The sequence below is a fragment of the Taudactylus pleione genome, unplaced genomic scaffold (assembly GCF_031769625.1).
Source record: "Taudactylus pleione unplaced genomic scaffold, aTauple2 ptg000978l, whole genome shotgun sequence".
In the NCBI taxonomy this organism is placed as follows: domain Eukaryota; kingdom Metazoa; phylum Chordata; class Amphibia; order Anura; family Myobatrachidae; genus Taudactylus; species Taudactylus pleione.
The window spans coordinates 1,017,080-1,037,500 of record NW_028285379.1 but is presented as its reverse complement, the minus strand read 5'-3'; the positions used below and the strand labels follow the sequence as shown (position 1 = coordinate 1,037,500).

At 45.9% G+C, this 20,421-nt stretch overlaps 1 protein-coding gene across 2 annotated transcripts in view; it reads right to left on the bottom strand.

Annotated features, from left to right (window-relative positions):
- The window catches only part of LOC148454567 (tyrosinase-like), an 87,262-nt gene that overhangs the window by 32,173 nt on the left and 34,668 nt on the right, over positions 1-20,421 (bottom strand). Inside the window, exon 1 of one of the 2 annotated variants that reach the window (XM_088460762.1) lies at positions 3,088-3,110. The exons of the other annotated variant lie outside the window; for it this stretch is intronic. The gene's annotated coding sequence lies outside the window, so the exon portion shown is untranslated. Of the gene's footprint in view, positions 1-3,087; positions 3,111-20,421 lie in introns of those variants that run through there. 2 annotated transcript variants of the gene reach the window in all.

Below are 20,421 nucleotides of genomic sequence, written 5' to 3'. Positions count from 1 at the left end.
CCCTGCCGCTGGGCGTTCATTGGCTGAGGTTGTAGGATTATTGCTTTCATCCGGCACTTTGTGAGGTGTATCATACACCTGACGTATCCGTATCCCGGGGTTTGAACAGTCGTCTCCTCTCTCTGTTTTTAGATCTAGTCGTCTCACCTGGATTACAGATCCATGAATAAACTTTGTACTCTTGATAGTTACTTTGTACAGTGACCAACTTTTCCTCGGAGTTAAAAAAAATTTTAAACTAGGAAACCCGGGTGTTATAGGTGTACAGGGATTCAGACCCGATCGCAAGTGCTATGCGCTCACAAGTGGGTCGATGGTGAGGGCCTGCGCACATGCAGCGCTCGCACTGCACGTGCGCAAGTCCCGGAGCGAGTGACAAATGCACTCGCTCCGGGGCTCGCTACAAAAGGGGCGGCTGTCTATGTTGATCGACAGCTCGCCACGTTTTGTAGGCGGGGTGGCCGGACAAATTGAGGCGTTCCTGAAGGAACACCAGTGATGTCAGTAGGTAGCTTACTACTCTGTTAGAGCAGGAAGCTACCTGGGGCTTGCGGTAGACGAGACCCTACCGTATGGGTCTCGTCGCAAGCTCATGGTCAAGACCATCGCAACCATCACCTAGTCACTTGCTAAAGCTGTGGGTGGTAACCCACAGCTTAGCGAGCAGCCAGGAGGCCGCCTTTCAAAAGAAAAGCAGCCGCTCCCATTCAGAGCAAGCATGCGCTTTTTGCGAGCGGTTCTGAATGAGGTACAGGGTGCACTACTTGTGGTTACATGGAAATGGACAATTATCTTGTGCACCCACATTCAGAAAAACATATATCCATAGGCCATGTAGTAACCTGCACCACCACACATGTGATTTATGGCATTCCCTGTCCTTGTGGTCTCCTCTACATGGGGCACAAGGCAATTTAGAGACTCAATGTCCTTACACAGGTCCGCAATCAGATAGGCCCTGGAAGGGAAAGAGCAGGGGGAACCCATGGCCAGGCACTTTAGGAGTTATAAACACCCTTAAGCGACATTTACATATAAAATAGTTGATCATGTGCCTACAAATATTAGGAGACAGCATATATGGGAAAGATTCCGGGACTGCGCAACCTGAATATATATAACGGGAGTTGCTACCTGATGGGACTAATTGCAGGCACAGAAACAGACAAATCTCAGGTGCACAAATTGCTAATAATGTATAAATGCAATAACATTGTGCAATCAATAGAGGTTTTTAGCATAATCATGGCCAAGGTTATGGGCCTACACACCTTATCCAGGTAACCTCTTTCGGGTAGGTCCCTAACATACTAGGGTTCAAATCCAGAGCGCAGGACCCCCCAAACTAGCCCAGCTGAGCGGCCCCAGGGCACCAGCATAGTAAGAAAAGTGCAGTGTAAAAGCAAAGATAATCTCATCCCTTTAATATTTCCCTATTTTAGGCATCACTTTGAATACACGGTTCTGCATTTCTGGTCACATGATATTTCCATGTTGTAATCACCATATGTTAAAATTTAGCTGCGGGATATTAGTGTGGCTTGGTCTGGGGGTGTAATTGTTTAGTAATCATTTTTTATTAATACTTTTTTCTATTGGATTAACAATGTTTCTCTTTCTATAATACTTTTAGGTATAATATAAAATATAGAGTTCTGGTAGACTAAATATAGATTGTTTTCATTGACATTGTAGCTTTTTAGTAACAGCATTGCAGCAGGTGTGTAGATACTTATGTATACATATTTTGTTGTTTTTTAATGGTCTTGTCGATTATTTGTTGGTCTTACACTGCCCTCTAGTGCTTGTTTTTATTATTGCTGTATGGTGATGGTTGTTTTTAAACACTTTAGTATGCAGCCTGCGGGGATCATGGATAGCGCGACGGGCGCGCATTGCATTTGCTGACGTCCTATGAACCCGACTGGGACTGCGTGGAAAGCACACACTGGGTGATCCTATAAAGATGTATTTCATTTTACTCTTGTCCTGACGAAAGTTGAAAAAAACTGAAATGTAGACGACAAGGAGCCTCTAGGTGTAACCAGTATTTTTCTGCTCAGTGATACAAGTCCTGTGAGTTCCGCAGCAACTCTGCCCAATATATATATATATATATATATATATATATATATATATATATATATATATACATACATACATACATACAATACTGTCTATAATACACAGATGGTCCACAGTCAAATGTCCAGAGCTTTGTCGTATAGATGTGGTGCAGTTACTTCCCGGGTTTTAGCCAAAAGAGCCAATAATCTGGAAAGTGCAATAAACTCGGAGAGCACACTCATGACAAGTATTAAAGAGACAACCCTTACTCATAAATCAGCTCATGTACATCAAAAGTTTAAAACAGCAAGCTTAGCTTCACACGGATCACATGGTTCCCAACACACAGGGTAGCCACTAACTCCAAGGATCCAAGCCGGCTCCAGAGGTAGCGGATGACGTCACTGCGTCCACGTCTTTCAGCCACGCCCTGTGTATCGGGAACCGTGTGAACCCTGTGAAGCTAAGCTTGCTGTTTTAAACTTTTGATGTGCGTGAGCTGATTTATGAGTAAAGGTCGTCTCTTTAATAATTCTCACGAGTGCGCTCTCAGTGTTTATTGCACATATATTTACTTATTGATAGGATTTGCAGTTAGCAAATCATCTTGGTGGCAGTTCCCTCTCAGAGTTGTTACTGGGATACTGCATCATGTCCTGTCCTTGTTCTGGCTTTTTGCAGGAAGCTGGAAATCCTGTCTTGTCTGTGTCAGTACATGTATGTCTGTGTGTGTTGTTTCATGTGTTCACTAATTACTAGCTGTCTCTCTGCAGAGCAGGTGCACACTTGCCTTTGATTAGCAATTACTCTCCAGGAATTGGTTCTGATTGGACCCTGCTTCCTTTAAGTTTCAGCCAGCCTTTCACTCCATGCCGATTATACTGTCATTACCAGTGTATGTTTGCTGTGTTCAGTTCCTAAGTGCTTGCTGGTCTACAGAGTACTTTGGTTATTGAATCTGGATCTGTCTCCATTCAGCCCTGCAGTATACCACAGTCCTGTCTGCATTCATCTTGTTACCTGCAGTGTCTCCACCTCACTGCCTCCAGTATGTGTTACTGCAGCATCTGAATTCACCTGTCTGCTGTTTATGACCCTGCCTAGACCATCTCAGCTGCTTGTGTCAACCAGGCGACACAGGCCGCATTACAGCGTGTCTGAGGATTTCATCAGCTTAGCTGCATGGGCAGCTTTTTGTTCTCTCCATGAGATTGCTTCCATTTGACTTCCTAGCCGACACCAAGCAACTCCCAGGCTGCCATCGTCCTCGAAATGGCTTCCTAGCCGCATCTAGTAGCTCCCGTGCTAACAACATTCTTCATACGGCTTCCCAGCTGCACCAAGTGGCTCCCGTGCTACCACCATTCTCCATACAGCTTCCCAGCTGCACCAAGTGGCTCCCGGGCTACCACCATTCTCCATACAGCTTCCCAGCTGCACCAAGTAGCTCGCATGTTACCATCATTCTCCATTCGGCTACTGCCGCACCATCGGCACCAGCCTGTAGGCTGCTTCTTGCCAAGAACTACTTGGCTCTCAAAGCCATCCCTTGGCTGTCCCAGCCGCACCTCAATCAGCAGGCTGCTTACTCAACCCAGTATCACCTGGCTCTCCAAGCCACGTCCCAGCTGTATAAGCCGCACCATGGCCAGAGGCCATATCTAGTATCCTGTGTTCATTTTGTTGTGTCCAGTCCTTGTCTGTTTTTCTGACAGTCTTCTCATAGTCCAGTCTTGTTATGCCTAGTCTAGTCTTATTTTGTCTTGTTATCTTGCTATTCACACTTCAGTCCTGGTCATTCCTGCCCTAATCCCAAGACATACCCAGACCATTATTTGTTGCTACTAGTGTCAGTTACTGCAACCAAATTCCAGGTAGCCCTAGTAGTGTAAGGACTGGCTGTTCCTCCATCATACATTGCTCTGGTCAGCAGTCCTGCGATTTCTCCTGTGTGAGAGAATCGTAAGGCTCATCAACTTTAATGGAGGAGGCACCTAGGTAGGCAGAGAGGGGGCTTGGTGGCCGGGGAAGTGGGCGGTGCTGCGGCATCACCTTGGCCCCGTCCCCGCTATACAGTGCCAAGAAAACATTGTATAGTGGGGTGCAGGGATACAATGGCACAATTCACAGTGAATTGTGTCATCCCCCCCAGACCGCACACTTGTGCTCTGTGAGTGACCTGGTGGGGATGAGGAGTGAGCTTGGAGAGTGCGGGCAGTGGAGGAGTCTGCGGAAGATTTACCTTCTTTTCCAAATGGCCAGGAGCACCAACTGATATTCAGAATATTACAGCAACATCTCTGTAATACCATACACAGCATCCTAATCCTCATTACATCACCATCCCTGTACTACCTCACACACACACAGCATCCTAATCCTCATTACATCACCATCCCTGTACTACCTCACACACAGCATCCTAATCCTCATTACATTACCATCCCTGTACTACCATACACACACAGCATCCTAATCCTCATTACATCACCATCCCTGTACTACCTCACACACACACACACAGAATCCTAATCCTCATTACATCACCATCCCTGTACTACCTCACACACACACACACAGCATCCTAATCCTCATTACATCACCATCCCTGTACTACCTCACACACAGCATCCTAATCCTCATTACATCACCATCCCTGTACTACCTCACACACAGCATCCTAATCCTCATTACATCACCATCCCTGTACTACCTCACACACAGCATCCTAATCCTCATTACATCACCATCCCTGTACTACCTCACACACAGCATCCTAATCCTCATTACATCACCATCCCTGTACTACCTCACACACAGCATCCTAATCCTCATTACATTACCATCCCTGTACTACCACACACACACAGCATCCTAATCCTCATTACATCACCATCCCTGTACTACCTCACACACACACACACAGCATCCTAATCCTCATTACATCACCATCCCTGTACTACCTCACACACAGCATCCTAATCCTCATTACATCACCATCCCTGTACTACCACACACACACACACACACACACACACACACACACACACACACACACACACACAGCATCCTAATCCTCATTACATCACCATCCCTGTACTACCTCACACACAGCATCCTAATCCTCATTACATCACCATTCCTGTACTACCACACACAGCCTCCTAATCCTCATTACATCACCATCCCTGTACTACCACACACACACACACAGCATCCTAATCCTCATTACATCACCATCCCTGTACTACCTCACACACAGCATCCTAATCCTCATTACATCACCATCCCTGTACTACCTCACACACAGCATCCTAATCCTCATTACATCACCATCCCTGTACTACCTCACACACACACAGCATCCTAATCCTCATTACATCACCATCCCTGTACTACCTCACACACAGCATCCTAATCCTCATTACATCACCATCCCTGTACTACCTCACACACACAGAATCCTAATCCTCATTACATCACCATCCCTGTACTACCACACACACACAGCATCCTAATCCTCATTACATCACCATCCCTGTACTACCTCATACAGCATCCTAATCCTCATTACATCACCATCCCTGTACTACCTCACACACAGCATCCTAATCCTCATTACATCACCATCCCTGTACTACCACACACAGCCTCCTAATCCTCATTACATCACCATCCCTGTACTACCTCACACACACACAGCATCCTAATCCTCATTACATCACCATCCCTGTACTACCTCACACACACAGCATCCTAATCCTCATTACATCACCATCCCTGTACTACCTCACACAGCATCCTAATCCTCATTACATCACCATCCCTGTACTACCACACACAGCATCCTAATCCTCATTACATCACCATCCCTGTACTACCTCACACAGCATCCTAATCCTCATTACATCACCATCCCTGTACTACCACACACAGCATCCTAATCCTCATTACATCACCATCCCTGTACTACCTCACACACACACACACAGAATCCTAATCCTCATTACATCACCATCCCTGTACTACCTCACACACAGCATCCTAATCCTCATTACATCACCATCCCTGTACTACCTCACACACACACAGCATCCTAATCCTCATTACATCACCATCCCTGTACTACCGCACACACACACAGCATCCTAATCCTCATTACATCACCATCCCTGTACTACCTCACACAGCATCCTAATCCTCATTACATCACCATCCCTGTACTACCACACACAGCATCCTAATCCTCATTACATCACCATCCCTGTACTACCACACACAGCATCCTAATCCTCATTACATCACCATCCCTGTACTACCACACACACACACACACAGAATCCTAATCCTCATTACATCACCATCCCTGTACTACCTCACACACAGCATCCTAATCCTCATTACATCACCATCCCTGTACTACCTCACACACACACAGCATCCTAATCCTCATTACATCACCATCCCTGTACTACCTCACACACACACAGCATCCTAATCCTCATTACATCACCATCCCTGTACTACCTCACACACAGCATCCTAATCCTCATTACATCACCATCCCTGTACTACCTCACACACAGCATCCTAATCCTCATTACATCACCATCCCTGTACTACCTCACACACAGCATCCTAATCCTCATTACATCACCATCCCTGTACTACCTCACACACAGCATCCTAATCCTCATTACATCACCATCCCTGTACTACCTCACACACAGCATCCTAATCCTCATTACATTACCATCCCTGTACTACCACACACACACAGCATCCTAATCCTCATTACATCACCATCCCTGTACTACCTCACACACACACACACAGCATCCTAATCCTCATTACATCACCATCCCTGTACTACCTCACACACACACACACACACACACAGAATCCTAATCCTCATTACATCACCATCCCTGTACTACCTCACACACAGCATCCTAATCCTCATTACATCACCATCCCTGTACTACCTCACACACACACACACACACACACACACACACACACAGCATCCTAATCCTCATTACATCACCATCCCTGTACTACCTCACACACAGCATCCTAATCCTCATTACATCACCATTCCTGTACTACCACACACAGCCTCCTAATCCTCATTACATCACCATCCCTGTACTACCACACACACACACACACAGCATCCTAATCCTCATTACATCACCATCCCTGTACTACCTCACACACAGCATCCTAATCCTCATTACATCACCATCCCTGTACTACCTCACACACAGCATCCTAATCCTCATTACATCACCATCCCTGTACTACCTCACACACACACAGCATCCTAATCCTCATTACATCACCATCCCTGTACTACCTCACACACAGCATCCTAATCCTCATTACATCACCATCCCTGTACTACCTCACACACACAGAATCCTAATCCTCATTACATCACCATCCCTGTACTACCACACACACACAGCATCCTAATCCTCATTACATCACCATCCCTGTACTACCTCACACACAGCATCCTAATCCTCATTACATCACCATCCCTGTACTACCACACACAGCCTCCTAATCCTCATTACATCACCATCCCTGTACTACCTCACACACACACAGCATCCTAATCCTCATTACATCACCATCCCTGTACTACCTCACACACACAGCATCCTAATCCTCATTACATCACCATCCCTGTACTACCTCACACAGCATCCTAATCCTCATTACATCACCATCCCTGTACTACCACACACAGCATCCTAATCCTCATTACATCACCATCCCTGTACTACCTCACACAGCATCCTAATCCTCATTACATCACCATCCCTGTACTACCACACACAGCATCCTAATCCTCATTACATCACCATCCCTGTACTACCTCACACACACACAGCATCCTAATCCTCATTACATCACCATCCCTGTACTACCTCACACACACAGCATCCTAATCCTCATTACATCACCATCCCTGTACTACCTCACACAGCATCCTAATCCTCATTACATCACCATCCCTGTACTACCACACACAGCATCATAATCCTCATTACATCACCATCCCTGTACTACCTCACACAGCATCCTAATCCTCATTACATCACCATCCCTGTACTACCACACACAGCATCCTAATCCTCATTACATCACCATCCCTGTACTACCTCACACACACAGCATCCTAATCCTCATTACATCACCATCCCTGTACTACCTCACACACACACAGCATCCTAATCCTCATTACATCACCATCCCTGTACTACCTCACACACACAGAATCCTAATCCTCATTACATCACCATCCCTGTACTACCACACACACACAGAATCCTAATCCTCATTACATCACCATCCCTGTACTACCTCACACACACAGCATCCTAATCCTCATTACATCACCATCCCTGTACTACCTCACACAGCATCCTAATCCTCATTACATCACCATCCCTGTACTACCACACACAGCATCATAATCCTCATTACATCACCATCCCTGTACTACCTCACACAGCATCCTAATCCTCATTACATCACCATCCCTGTACTACCTCACACACACACAGCATCCTAATCCTCATTACATCACCATCCCTGTACTACCTCACACACACAGAATCCTAATCCTCATTACATCACCATCCCTGTACTACCACACACACAGCATCCTAATCCTCATTACATCACCATCCCTGTACTACCTCACACACACAGCATCCTAATCCTCATTACATCACCATCCCTGTACTACCTCACACAGCATCCTAATCCTCATTACATCACCATCCCTGTACTACCACACACAGCATCATAATCCTCATTACATCACCATCCCTGTACTACCTCACACAGCATCCTAATCCTCATTACATCACCATCCCTGTACTACCTCACACACACAGCATCCTAATCCTCATTACATCACCATCCCTGTACTACCTCACACACACACAGCATCCTAATCCTCATTACATCACCATCCCTGTACTACCTCACACACACAGAATCCTAATCCTCATTACATCACCATCCCTGTACTACCTCACACACACAGCATCCTAATCCTCATTACATCACCATCCCTGTACTACCTCACACAGCAACCTAATCCTCATTACATCACCATCCCTGTACTACCACACACACAGCATCCTAATCCTCATTACATCACCATCCCTGTACTACCTCACACACACAGCATCCTAATCCTCATTACATCACCTTCCCTGTACTACCTCACACACACACACAGCATCCTAATCCTCATTACATCACCATCCCTGTACTACCTCACACACACACACAGCATCCTAATCCTCATTACATCACCTTCCCTGTACTACCACACACACACACACACAGCATCCTAATCCTCATTACATCACCATCCCTGTACTACCACACACACAGCATCCTAATCCTCATTACATCACCATCCCTGTACTACCACACACACACAGCATCCTAATCCTCATTACATCACCATCCCTGTACTACCACACACACACACAGCATCCTAATCCTCATTACATCACCATCCCTGTACTACCACACACACAGCATCCTAATCCTCATTACATCACCATCCCTGTACTACCACACACACAGCATCCTAATCCTCATTACATCACCATCCCTGTACTACCACACACACACAGCATCCTAATCCTCATTACATCACCATCCCTGTACTACCTCACACACACAGCATCCTAATCCTCATTACATCACCATCCCTGTACTACCTCACACACAGCATCCTAATCCTCATTACATCACCATCCCTGTACTACCTCACACAGCATCCTAATCCTCATTACATCACCATCCCTGTACTACCACACACACACAGCATCCTAATCCTCATTACATCACCATCCCTGTACTACCACACACAGCATCCTAGTCCTCATTACATCACCATCCCTGTACTACCTCACACACACACAGCATCCTAATCCTCATTACATCACCAACCCTGTACTACCTCACACACACAGAATCCTAATCCTCATTACATCACCATCCCTGTACTACCTCACACACACACAGCATCCTAATCCTCATTACATCACCATCCCTGTACTACCTCACAAAGCATCCTAATCCTCATTACATCACCATCCCTGTACTACCTCACACACACACACACAGCATCCTAATCCTCATTACATCACCATCCCTGTACTACCACACACACACAGCATCCTAATCCTCATTACATCACCATCCCTGTACTACCACACACACACAGCATCCTAATCCTCATTACATCACCATCCCTGTACTACCACACACACACAGCATCCTAGTCCTCATTACATCACCATCCCTGTACTACCTCACACACAGCATCCTAATCCTCATTACATCACCATCCCTGTACTACCTCACACACAGCATCCTAATCCTCATTACATCACCATCCCTGTACTACCACACACACAGCATCCTAATCCTCATTACATCACCATCCCTGTACTACCACACACAGCATCCTAATCCTCATTACATCACCATCCCTGTACTACCACACACACACACAGCATCCTAGTCCTCATTACATCACCATCCCTGTACTACCTCACACACAGCATCCTAATCCTCATTACATCACCATCCCTGTACTACCTCACACACACAGCATCCTAATCCTCATTACATCACCATCCCTGTACTACCTCACACACACACAGCATCCTAATCCTCATTACATCACCATCCCTGTACTACCACACACAGCATCCTAATCCTCATTACATCACCATCCCTGTACTACCACACACACACAGCATCCTAATCCTCATTACATCACCATCCCTGTACTACCACACACACACACAGCATCCTAGTCCTCATTACATCACCATCCCTGTACTACCTCACACACAGCATCCTAATCCTCATTACATCACCATCCCTGTACTACCTCACACACAGCATCCTAATCCTCATTACATCACCATCCCTGTACTACCTCACACACAGCATCCTAATCCTCATTACATCACCATCCCTGTACTACCACACACACACACAGCATCCTAATCCTCATTACATCACCATCCCTGTACTACCACACACACACAGCATCCTAATCCTCATTACATCACCATCCCTGTACTACCTCACACACACACACACACACACAGAATCCTAATCCTCATTACATCACCATCCCTGTACTACCTCACACACAGCATCCTAATCCTCATTACATCACCATCCCTGTACTACCTCACACACACACACACACAGCATCCTAATCCTCATTACATCACCATCCCTGTACTACCTCACACACAGCATCCTAATCCTCATTACATCACCATCCCTGTACTACCTCACACACAGCATCCTAATCCTCATTACATCACCATCCCTGTACTACCACACACACACACACACACACACACAGCATCCTAATCCTCATTACATCACCATCCCTGTACTACCTCACACACACAGCATCCTAATCCTCATTACATCACCATCCCTGTACTACCTCACACACAGCATCCTAATCCTCATTACATCACCATCCCTGTACTACCTCACACACAGCATCCTAATCCTCATTACATCACCATCCCTGTACTACCTCACACACACACAGCATCCTAATCCTCATTACATCACCATCCCTGTACTACCTCACACACACAGCATCCTAATCCTCATTACATCACCATCCCTGTACTACCACACACACACACAGCATCCTAATCCTCATTACATCACCATCCCTGTACTACCTCACACACACAGCATCCTAATCCTCATTACATCCCCATCCCTGTACTACCACACACACACAGCATCCTAATCCTCACTACATCACCATCCCTGTACTACCTCACACACACACACACAGCATCCTAGTCCTCATTACATCACCATCCCTGTACTACCTCACACACACAGCATCCTAATCCTCATTACATCACCATCCCTGTACTGCCACACACACACACAAACACACAGAATCCTAATCCTCATTACATCACCATCCCTGTACTACCTCACACACAGCATCCTAATCCTCATTACATCACCATCCCTGTACTACCTCACACACACACAGCATCCTAATCCTCATTACATCACCATCCCTGTACTACCTCACACACACACAGCATCCTAATCCTCATTACATCACCATCCCTGTACTACCTCACACACAGCATCCTAATCCTCATTACATCACCATCCCTGTACTACCTCACACACAGCATCCTAATCCTCATTACATCACCATCCCTGTACTACCTCACACACAGCATCCTAATCCTCATTACATCACCATCCCTGTACTACCTCACACACACACAGCATCCTAATCCTCATTACATCACCATCCCTGTACTACCTCACACACAGCATCCTAATCCTCATTACATCACCATCCCTGTACTACCTCACACACACAGAATCCTAATCCTCATTACATCACCATCCCTGTACTACCACACACACACACACAGCATCCTAATCCTCATTACATCACCATCCCTGTACTAACTCACACACAGCATCCTAATCCTCATTACATCACCATCCCTGTACTACCTCACACACACAGCATCCTAATCCTCATTACATCACCATCCCTGTACTACCTCACACAGCATCCTAATCCTCATTACATCACCATCCCTGTACTACCACACACAGCATCCTAATCCTCATTACATCACCATCCCTGTACTACCACACACACACACAGCATCCTAATCCTCATTACATCACCATCCCTGTACAACCACACACACAGCATCCTAATCCTCATTACATCACCATCCCTGTACTACCACACACACAGCATCCTATTCCTCATTACATCACCATCCCTGTACTACCACACACAGCATCCTAATCCTCATTACATCACCATCCCTGTACTACCACACACACACACAGCATCCTAATCCTCATTACATCACCATCCCTGTACTACCACACACACACAGCATCCTAATCCTCATTACATCACCATCCCTGTACTACCTCACACACACAGCATCCTAATCCTCATTACATCACCATCCCTGTACTACCTCACACACACAGAATCCTAATCCTCATTACATCACCATCCCTGTACTACCTCACACACACAGCATCCTAATCCTCATTACATCACCATCCCTGTACTACCTCACACAGCATCCTAATCCTCATTACATCACCATCCCTGTACTACCACACACACAGCATCCTAATCCTCATTACATCACCATCCCTGTACTACCACACACACACAGCATCCTAATCCTCATTACATCACCATCCCTGTACTACCACACACACACACAGCATCCTAATCCTCATTACATCACCATCCCTGTACTACCTCACACACACACACAGCATCCTAATCCTCATTACATCACCATCCCTGTACTACCACACACACAGCATCCTAATCCTCATTACATCACCATCCCTGTACTACCTCACACACACAGCATCCTAATCCTCATTACATCACCATCCCTGTACTACCACACACACACAGCATCCTAATCCTCATTACATCACCATCCCTGTACTACCTGACACAGCATCCTAATCCTCATTAAATCACCATCCCTGTACTACCACACACACACAGCATCCTAATCCTCATTACATCACCATCCCTGTACTACCTCACACACACAGCATCCTAATCCTCATTACATCACCAACCCTGTACTACCTCACACACACAGAATCCTAATCCTCATTACATCACCATCCCTGTACTACCACACACACACAGCATCCTAATCCTCATTACATCACCATCCCTGTACTACCTCACACACAGCATCCTAATCCTCATTACATCACCATCCCTGTACTACCACACACACACACAGCATCCTAATCCTCATTACATCACCATCCCTGTACTACCTCACACACACACAGCATCCTACTCCTCATTACATCACCATCCCTGTACTACCTCACACAGCATCCTAATCCTCATTACATCACCATCCCTGTACTACCACACACACACAGCATCCTAATCCTCATTACATCACCATCCCTGTACTACCTCACACACACAGCATCCTAATCCTCATTACATCACCATGCCTGTACTACCTCACACACACAGCATCCTAATCCTCATTACATCACCATCCCTATACTACCACACACACACAGCATCCTAATCCTCATTACATCACCATCCCTGTACTACCTCACACACAGCATCCTAATCCTCATTACATCACCATCCCTGTACTACCTCACACACACACACACAGCATCCTAATCCTCATTACATCACGATCCCTGTACTACCTCACACACACAGCATCCTAATCCTCATTACATCACCATCCCTGTACTACCACACACAGCATCCTAATCCTCAATACATCACCATCCCTGTACTACCACACACAGCATCCTAATCCTCATTACATCACCATCCCTGTACTACCACACACACAGCATCCTAATCCTCATTACATCACCATCCCTGTACAACCACACACACAGCATCCTAATCCTCATTACATCACCATCCCTGTACTACCTCACACACACAGCATCCTAATCCTCAATACATCACCATCCCTGTACTACCTCACACAGCATCCTAATCCTCATTACATCACCATCCCTGTACTACCTCACACACACAGCATCCTAATCCTCATTACATCACGATCCCTGTACTACCTCACACACACAGCATCCTAATCCTCATTACATCACCATCCCTGTACTACCTCACACAGCATCCTAATCCTCATTACATCACCATCCCTGTACTACCACACATAGCATCCTAATCCTCATTACATCACCATCCCTGTACTACCACACACACAGCATCCTAATCCTCATTACATCACCATCCCTGTACTACCACACACACACACAGCATCCTAATCCTCATTACATCACCATCCCTGTACTACCTCACACACACACAGCATCCTAATCCTCATTACATCACCATCCCTGTACTACCTCACACACACAGAATCCTAATCCTCATTACATCACCATCCCTGTACTACCTCACACACACAGCATCCTAATCCTCATTACATCACCATCCCTGTACTACCTCACACAGCATCCTAATCCTCATTACATCACCATCCCTGTAGTACCACACACACACACAAACACACACACACACACACACACAAACACACAGAATCCTAATCCTCATTACATCACCATCCCTGTACTACCTCACACACACACAGCATCCTAATCCTCATTACATCACCATCCCTGTACTACCACACACAGCATCCTAATCCTCATTACATCACCATCCCTGTACTACCACACACACACAGAATCCTAATCCTCATTACATCACCATCCCTGTACTACCTCACACACACAGAATCCTAATCCTCATTACATCACCATCCCTGTACTACCTCACACACACAGCATCCTAATCCTCATTACATCACCATCCCTGTACTACCTCACACAGCATCCTAATCCTCATTACATCACCATCCCTGTACTACCACACACACAGCATCCTAATCCTCATTACATCACCATCCCTGTACTACCTCACACACACAGCATCCTAATCCTCATTACATCACCATCCCTGTACTACCACACACACACAGCATCCTAATCCTCATTACATCACCATCCCTGTACTACCTCACACACACAGAATCCTAATCCTCATTACATCACCAACCCTGTACTACCTCACACACACAGCATCCTAATCCTCATTACATCACCATCCCTGTACTACCTCACACACACAGCATCCTAATCCTCATTACATCACCATCCCTGTACTACCACACACAGCATCCTAATCCTCATTACATCACCATCCCTGTACTACCACACACACACAGCATCCTAATCCTCATTACATCACCATCCCTGTACTACCTCACACACACAGAATCCTAATCCTCATTACATCACCAACCCTGTACTACCACACACACACACACAGCATCCTAATCCTCATTACATCACCATCCCTGAACTACCTCACACACACAGAATCCTAATCCTCATTACATCACCATCCCTGTACTACCACACACACACAGCATCCTAATCCTCATTACATCACCATCCCTGTACTACCTCACACACAGCATCCTAATCCTCATTACATCACCATCCCTGTACTACCACACACACACACAGCATCCTAATCCTCATTACATCACCATCCCTGTACTACCTCACACACACAGAATCCTAATCCTCATTACATCACCATCCCTGTACTACCACACACACACACAGCATCCTAATCCTCATTACATCACCATCCCTGTACTACCACACACACACAGCATCCTAATCCTCATTACATCACCATCCCTGTACTACCTCACACACACAGCATCCTAATCCTCATTACATCACCATCCCTGTACTACCTCACACACACACAGCATCCTAATCCTCATTACATCACCATCCCTGTACTACCACACACACACACACAGCATCCTAATCCTCATTACATCACCATCCCTGTACTACCTCACACACACAGAATCCTAATCCTCATTACATCACCATCCCTGTACTACCACACACACACAGCATCCTAATCCTCATTACATCACCATCCCTGTACTACCTCACACACAGCATCCTAATCCTCATTACATCACCATCCCTGTACTACCTCACACACACACAGCATCCTAATCCTCATTACATCACCATCCCTGTACTACCACACACACACACAGCATCCTAATCCTCATTACATCACCATCCCTGTACTACCTCACACACACAGCATCCTAATCCTCATTACATCACCATCCCTGTACTACCACACACACACAGCATCCTAATCCTCATTACATCACCATCCCTGTACTAACACACACAGCATCCTAATCCTCATTACATCACCATCCCTGTACTACCACACACACACAGCATCCTAATCCTCATTACATCACCATCCCTGTACTACCTCACACACACAGCATCCTAATCCTCATTACATCACCAACCCTGTACTACCTCACACACACAGAATCCTAATCCTCATTACATCACCATCCCTGTACTACCTAACACACACACACACAGCATCCTAATCCTCATTACATCACCATCCCTGTACTACCACACACACACACAGCATCCTAATCCTCATTACATCACCATCCCTGTACTACCTCACACAGCATCCTAATCCTCATTACATCACCATCCCTGTACTACCTCACACACACAGCATCCTAATCCTCATTACATCACCATCCCTGTACTACCACACACACACAGCATCCTAATCCTCATTACATCACCATCCCTGTACTACCACACACACACAGCATCCTAATCCTCATTACATCACCATCCCTGTACTACCACACACAGCATCCTAGTCCTCATTACATCACCATCCCTGTACTACCTCACACACACACACAGCATCCTAATCCTCATTACATCACCAACCCTGTACTACCTCACACACACAGAATCCTAATCCTCATGACATCACCATCCCTGTACTACCACACACACACAGCATCCTAATCCTCATTACATCACCATCCCTGTACTACCACACACACACACACACACACAGCATCCTAATCCTCATTACATCACCATCCCTGTACTACCTCACACACACACAGCATCCTAATCCTCATTACATCACCATCCCTGTACTACCTCACACACAGCATCCTAATCCTCATTACATCACCATCCCTGTACTACCACACACAGCATCCTAATCCTCATTACATCACCATCCCTGTACTACCACACACACAGCATCCTAATCCTCATTACATCACCATCCCTGTACTACCTCACACACACACACACAGCATCCTAATCCTCATTACATCACCATCCCTGTACAACCACACACACAGCATCCTAATCCTCATTACATCACCATCCCTGTACTACCTCACACACACACACACACAGCATCCTAATCCTCATTACATCACCATCCCTGTACCACCTCACACAGCATCCTAATCCTCATTACATCACCATCCCTGTACTACCTCACACACAGCATCCTAATCCTCATTACATCACCATCCCTGTACTACCACACACAGCATCCTAATCCTCATTACATCACCATCCCTGTACTACCACACACACACAGCATCCTTATCCTCATTACATCACCATCCCTGTACTACCTCACACACACAGCATCCTAATCCTCATTACATCACCATCCCTGTACTACCTCACACACAGCATCCTAATCCTCATTACATCACCATCCCTGTACTACCACACACACACAGCATCCTAATCCTCATTACATCACCAGCCCTGTACTACCTCACACACACAAAGCATCCTAATCCTCATTACATCACCATCCCTGTACTACCTCACACAGCATCCTAATCCTCATTACATCACCATCCCTGTACTACCTCACACACACAGCATCCTAATCCTCATTACATCACCATCCCTGTACTACCACACACACACACAGCATCCTAATCCTCATTACATCACCATCCCTGTACTACCTCACACACACACAGCATCCTAATCCTCATTACATCACCATCCCTGTACTACCACACACACACAGCATCCTAATCCTCATTACATCACCATCCCTGTACTACCACACACAGCATCCTAGTCCTCATTACATCACCATCCCTGTACTACCTCACACACACACAGCATCCTAATCCTCATTACATCACCAACCCTGTACTACCTCACACACACAGAATCCTAATCCTCATTACATCACCATCCCTGTACTACCACACACACACACACAGCATCCTAATCCTCATTACATCACCATCCCTGTACTACCACACACACACAGCATCCTAATCCTCATTACATCACCATCCCTGTACTACCACACACACACAGCATCCTAATCCTCATTACATCACCATCCCTGTACTACCACACACACACAGCATCCTAATCCTCATTACATCACCATCCCTGTACTACCACACACAGCATCCTAGTCCTCATTACATCACCATCCCTGTACTACCTCACACACACACAGCATCCTAATCCTCATTACATCACCAACCCTGTACTACCTCACACACACAGAATCCTAATCCTCATTACATCACCATCCCTGTACTACCTCACACACACACACACACAGCATCCTAATCCTCATTACATCACCTTCCCTGTACTAACTCACACACACACACAGCATCCTAATCCTCATTACATCACCATCCCTGTACTACCACACACAGCATCCTAATCCTCAATACATCACCATCCCTGTACTACCACACACAGCATCCTAATCCTCATTACATCACCATCCCTGTACTACCACACACACAGCATCCTAATCCTCATTACATCACCATCCCTGTACAACCACACACACAGCATCCTAATCCTCATTACATCACCATCCCTGTACTACCTCACACACACACAGCATCCTAATCCTCATTACATCACCATCCCTGTACTACCTCACACACACACAAGCATCCTAATCCTCATTACATCACCATCCCTGTACTACCTCACACACACAGCATCCTAATCCTCATTACATCACCATCCCTGTACTACCTCACACACAGCATCCTAATCCTCATTACATCACCATCCCTGTACTACCTCACACACACAGCATCCTAATCCTCATTACATCACCATCCCTGTACTACCTCACACACACACACAGCATCCTAATCCTCATTACATCACCATCCCTGTACTGCCACACACACACAGCATCCTAATCCTCATTACATCACCATCCCTGTACTACCTCACACACACACACAGCATCCTAATCCTCATTACATAACCATCCCTGTACTACCTCACACATACAGCATCCTAATCCTCATTACATCACCATCCCTGTACTACCTCATACAGCATCCTAATCCTCATTACATCACCATCCCTGTACTACCTCATACAGCATCCTAATCCTCATTACATCACCATCCCTGTACTACCTCACACACACACACAGCATCCTAATCCTCATTACACCACCATCCCTGTACTACCTCACACACACACACACATCCTAATCCTCATTACATCACCATCCCTGAACTACCACACACAGCATCCTAATCCTCATTACATCATCATCCCTGTACTACCTCACACACACAGCATCCTAATCCTAATTACAACACCATCCCTGTACTACCTCACACACACAGAATCCTAATCCTCATTACATCACCATCCCTGTTCTACCACACACACAGCATCCTAATCCTCATTACATCACCATCCCTGTACTACCTCACACACACACACACAGCATCCTAATCCTCATTACATCACCATCCCTGTACTACCACACACACACAG